The following is a 6392-nucleotide window of genomic DNA, read 5'->3' as shown; positions in this document are numbered from 1 at the left end:
TTCAATAGGCAACTTTTTCCAATTAAAATAGGTCCTGTATTTAAATTTAGCAGCCCAAATCATTTCTTTCATCTACCCAAATCAACTTATAATCTTTTGGACCAATTCATAAAATCAGCCCACTCATTTAACCCAATACCCAGCCATTACACGTTTAACCCAACCCCAAAAAAGGGGCTGACCCGGCCCATTACCCGACCCGCTTTGTTCAAGTTGAAGAACCCTAGGGTTCTTCATTTTCTTCCAGGCGTCGCACCCGCCCCCCTCTTCTCTCTCTCACCCCGCTCCTCTTCTCTCCTCTGTTCACCCTCTGTCTCTCTCCTATGATCCTCAGCTAAAATGGCAAAACCACGGACTTGTTTTCGCCTTCCTCGTGCCCTGTACGGCCATTTCGGGGAAGGCGATTAATGTCGTTTCCAGAGGTCGACGGTCGAAGAAGGAAGATTTTGTTGCTAAAGGGAAGATTTTGTTTGTAACTTTCTTTTCCTCTCGCGTACGAAAGGCAATTAATGAATTTTGTTCATTCGTGAACCCGAATCTTATCCCATCGGTCCTTTTCGTATTTGTGGGTAGGAGTTTTAATGGTCCTTGTCCTCTTCTTAGTTGTTTTTTCTGATCATGTCATCCGAACATTGTTGACCGTAAAACCCCCGCCCAAAATTTCAAACCTCAGCCCAAACGCTAATTTTTTGCTTATAAATAATCATTTTCGGAAGTGAAAAAGGGAGGTCTTCTTTCGGAACAATGGTTCATCTCCAAAAAAAGGGGCCTTAAGCTAGTTGTAGTTGTTGAAAGTGGTAGTTTAATATTCTCCTTGTTTGGTCATAAGAGGGGGTTTTGGGAGCGGTGAGAAAATCGGATCAAAAAAACAGGGAGAGTTCTTTAGATGCCTAAATTTCCCTAGAAATTAAGAGTCTTCATCAGTTTCAAACATTTTCTAGAAACTCGTTTGAAATAAAAATCAGCTTTGTTTTACTTTTAGCCTTCGCTACTGTTTCGGGTCCGAGTGAATTCAAGCTCGGATTTTTGATAGTGTTCGAGGTTGTATCGAGACCTACGCCTCATTTCGCTGCACTCAAAAAAGGTCAGTGTGATTCCCTCCCACTTTTAGTTCGCTTTGGATTTTGATGTATAGTTGGGTTCTTTGTTTGGGTATCTGCAGTGTTTTCGGTTTTTGAGTTGGGTGTTGTGTCTAAAATTCGTTGTTCGGTGTCGTAAAATAGGGAGTTATATCTGTCTCTTGATAATGGCTATTGCTTATTAGTATACTCAGTGTCAAAAGTCCCAGCCCGGGTGGAATTGTATTATTTGTTTTATCAAGTTATGCATGTTCAAAAATGCGTGACCCCCGCCTTATAACACTACGTATTTGATCTGGACCTATCTGATTTAAATACGATAAGAATCACTCTCATGCCTGTTTTGTTTCCCCTATGCACTGTCCAGAAGATGATATTTAATCCTCGCATATTGACTGGAATTTGGAGTGGTTTAGCTCACTGCCAGAGTGTGTTTGATCAGTGTTTTTGATAAGTTTAAACCTAGGGACTTGCTAAGCATGTTAATGTGATTCAGTTCCCTGTGGTCAGCTATTTTGTTGGATTACTTGTGCTTAATCTTCATTAATATGTGTGGGGATCGCTCAATCCGAATTAGATATGCTAGGCAGTACATAAATTCATATATTTGTTTAACCACCTTCTTTTGATTTAGACTGGTATGTAAGTGGATATTGACATTTGAGGCATGTCTTTGTTGGTTTGAATCCAAAATCACTTGTGACCTATGGCGTTGATACACTAAAATTTGTTTTCAAACTACATTGTTGATATTAAGAAAGTATCCTTATGCCTACTGAACCTGAAGCTGAATTCATGAAAAAATAGTATTTACTTGATTCAATAAGATGCATTAAACCTTCGCGTACCTCTCTCCCCTGTTGACGATTCTGTTCTATTCTTGTTTTTTTTTTAAAAAAAGACTACGGGTGCCTGTGCTATTTGGTTCTGTTAGCGGGTTTTAGTAGTATACGTCGCAGATTGTATTCTAGGAGAGCTAAGGGCATTCTAAACTTAATTTAGTATAATTCAACTCACACTAATGGCCCGTTCAGTTCTGTAATGATGCTTAAAATCCCCGATGATAAGCAGATAAATGGAATGTGTGTGTTCGTATTCTGAGTTTCTCCTCTTCTTGACTCAATCCACTATCCAGTTGTGCACCTAAAGAATGCTCCAGTTATGTTAACTTTACGACCCATACATCGTGTATACTGATCTTGTATGTCATTTGTTTTGTTTTGGTTCTGTCCGCTGCTGTCTACACCGCCGCCCACGTAGAAAGGATTGGAAATGCTGTTTAAAACGTGGACTGGATTTGTTTCCAACTTGTTTTTCACTTAGTCTACCATAGAGACCGGTTTAGCTGATTTCATGTCAAGCGAATAAATCTTAGTCTAAAATTGGCTGATCTGGGTCATCTGTTCATGTATAGAGTTCTTTATGCTTCTGTGTATTTCATGTCTACCTAAGTCTAAATGTATACATGTGGATATTGTAAATATACCGCGTTTGATTATGTATATATCTGCGTATATTGCTGGTATACTCAATCGAAGCACGTTAATAGGGGGAGGTTAGATTGGTCATTATGGATCAAGCTTAAACCCTCCCCGGTGTTAGCCATGCCTGGAATTCATGAAATTCCTTGGAACTTGTGCAACATCGGGAAGACGAGGGCAAAAGCTTTCCAATATTAACCTTCTATATATCCCTATGGATGTGTATACATGAGATATACTCGAATATACAATAATATATATACATAATCTATTGAATTGTCTTAAGTTTACATTTTATATGTTTGATCTTTCATTGATTAGCTACTAATCCTTATCTTTCTTTTTTATGCATGACTATCGCATACGAGTCCGAGGGACTCGTTCTTCTTCCGCATTCGGAGTTGGGCTAAAAGCCCAACATAATCTCGCTCAAGTCATTTCCGTCCAGCCTTCTGTCTACAGTAAAAATAGAAAACGCATTTTTGGGCCAAAGCCCAAGAGATAGGAATGATGGCAGCAGCTGCAGCAGTCGTAAAAGGACTGGGCTAAGGCCCAACAGTGGCCTGGTCATAGAAACCTTAAAATGGGTTGAGCCCCATTTAAATTATCTATTCCTTCATTTATTTATTTTTGCGTTTAATTCGTATTATGCAACTAATTCTTTGTTTCGTTTTGTTTGTTAACTTAGACGAGCCTTGATGAATTAATAGGTTTAGTCTTAGTATAATGGGTAGTTAATTCAAAGGGGAAATTAATAATTAATTCCATAAGCTTCACTCTTTTCATTTATGTCAAGACTAGTTATGGCGTTTAATATGTGTTTTATTCATTTAGGATAATTAATTTGCAAATAGTGTAATGATATACTTATGAGTTAATGGAATCATTTTTTTTTTTTTTTACTTTAAGATCTCAAATGCTACTAAATATACAAATATAAGTTCAAGAGCTTTTATAAATAATTTCTTCAAGATTTATCAAACTATACGTATTTTAACCGAATACGACTAAATAAAGTTAGAGAATTCATTACCCCTTTTGCATCTTATTTAATAAGTCTAGATTTTCTACATCACTATATTCATATAATATAATTTTAAATTTTTAAACTCGCTAAGCTTTCTTCGAAAAGGTTTCTATTTATACGTAGGCCATTGTATTTTGTAAACTTTAGTTTAAATGGCACTATTATTTAAGACTTTAGCAATATTTATAAGTTTTATCTTAAATGGTATTTGAAATTTCTTTTTATGCAAGATTATTATATTTGGTATAAGCTTTACTCTAAATAGCATTTTTAAAAGCCTTAAGCAATATTTATGAGTATTATTTAAATAGCATCATTCTCCAAAATTTTAACAACCCTTATAAGACTTATTTTGAAATAACATTTTAAAATCCTTTTTATGCAAAGCATTATATTTTTCTAAAGTCTTATTTTTAGCAACATTCTTATATTCCCCCCTAAACACCCTTAGTAACATTTCTTAACCCTTTTAAAATTTAAAGCACCTTATTTAGCATTAATTAATTAACCTAAGTTTGACCGGATAACCGTAGTTAACGGATTCTAAAGGATGCCTAACCCCTTCCCTTTAGGATAACCTAGAACCCTTACCTATAATCGTAGCATTAAGTAGACCATTAACAAGGTTTAGTTAGCTTTACCTTAGTTAATAATTAGGTGCCCTAATTCACCTTTAAAACCAATTAGGTGGTGACTCCTTAAAAATAAAGCAAAATAGGATATTATCGACATCGGCTTCATCGAAATGGGGTATAACAATTTTCACATGATTACTCTAAAGTTTGTAAAGTAATTACTAACTCATCATTATATGGAAATTGCATATTATCGATATCGGCTTCATCGAAGGTGATATTGTCTTCGACGAGAGCTAGTCTGTCTCTTTTTTTGTTTCGTGTCGTCACCCTCTTGAATTTGATGCCTGAGGTGTATGTGACTTTGTTGACATCTACTCCTCCCGCAATGAAATTGACTATCCGTTTTGGTTCTGGAAGCGGCGATAGAGCTCCTTGTTCCCAATTCCGGGAATATGTCTGCTTGCCTTTTTTCGTGAGTAATTCCTTAAGGTACCCTTGTTGTAAAAGGTTTGCACCTTCTAGTTGAAGAGAATGGCAATCTTTCGTTTTATGACCATGGTCTATCTTCCGTTTTATGACCATGGTCTTTGTGAAATTCACAGAAATGTTCTGGATTCCTCTTGCTTGGATCTGATTTCATCTTACTAGGCCATTTGACTTAATTTCCAACTTATCCAAAGCAGCTACTACCTCCGATGTCGAGACACAGAAGTTGTACTCCGTGAGCTTTGGGGCTCCGGGGTTATGATTTAATCGGGAAATCCCTACTGTTAGCGTCGTCCTTCGCCGATATCGATTGTTTCTTCTTGTGTCTTCCTGATTCCCTCGTGAATAATAAGGGACGTAATGTTCCCTTCTATATCTCCGATCCCCATCGATCCTTCTGGAATTGCTCCTTGTCGTGACGTCCCTAACCTTTGGTGGTGATCTTCTCATAATTGGATTGATAATATCTTGTTCTATTTGTATCTTCGAGCAATATTTATAGTATATATCATCCCATATAGTTGCTGGATATTCAACCAAATGTTTGGCAAGGTCCTTCGTTGTCGGTGTCCTTTCTGGATGTAAGGTGTGTCGGAAAGCAATTCCTGCCCACTTGTCTTCAATTTAAGGTAGAGTGTTGTGATTGTTATACCCTATTTTAACCTAAGTCAAAATAGTTTACAACATCCGGGTAATTCCGAGGTTAATTAAAGTACAGGAGTCGCCACCTAATTATTTAAGGTGAATTAGGGCACCTAAGGTTAATTAAAGTAATTATCTAAAGTCGATTTGTTTTTTAAAGTCTACGAAACCAAAAAGACCTGAGGAAGGGTTCAACTAACCTAGAGGGAAGGTATTAGGCATCCTCTAAGTTCCATTAACAATGGTTAACCGACCGGACTTAGGTGAACTAATTAGGCTAAGAGTGCAAGTCGATATTTTATGAGATTTGAAAAAAATAACTTGTGAATGTTACTAAAGTTATAAATAGAGATATAGTAAGAAGAAAAAAGTAATAATTTCCTAAAACTTTAGCCGTAAATAAAATAATGAATGTATGAGATTGTATAGCATTTGATAATCATTTAGCGAAAAAGGAATTACGTTGACTAATAATGAAAACAAATATTGTTTGTAAGATTAATTTTGATAAACTTTTTAAAATTTTATAGGAAGAATATTAGCTCAATATTAATTGTATAAAGGTTGTTAACAAATGTGTTTAAAAATGTTAGAGGAAAACTAAAGAGAATGGTTGTTTATGTGAATTAGTTCATTTTTTTATTTCCCAAAATAAGCTAACATTAGCGTGGAATTTGTGACGTTTTAAAGTTCCTATGATGGTAAGAATGAGTCTTGGTTCGTTTAGCTCAAAAGATATAGTCATGCTATTTCGGAAATTAATTATTCTATTGAAAGTACGTATTGTAAATACTATAAATAGTTCAAATATAAATAGAAGAGATGAAACTTGTAGCATTAATTATTAGTCTTCTTAAACTACCTATCATTCTAAGACCAGTCATACTAATTCCTTATAATTCAACTAAGCTAAAAAAAAAAAAGCAACGCAAAAAGGGTTAGTCAAATACGCAAGTTAACTACACAAGAAATAAAATAGAGGCATAAAATAAATTAAATGGGCCGTGCGGATACGGGGCGCTATTGAGGCTTGACCAAGAGATTTTATTTGTCTGCCCAGACAGACGTCCATTGGGCTTTGGCCCAGAAATTTTATTTG

This window comes from Lycium ferocissimum, chromosome 10 (genome assembly GCF_029784015.1).
Source record: "Lycium ferocissimum isolate CSIRO_LF1 chromosome 10, AGI_CSIRO_Lferr_CH_V1, whole genome shotgun sequence".
NCBI classification, from domain to species: domain Eukaryota; kingdom Viridiplantae; phylum Streptophyta; class Magnoliopsida; order Solanales; family Solanaceae; genus Lycium; species Lycium ferocissimum.
Note: the sequence above shows the minus strand (reverse complement) of the source record.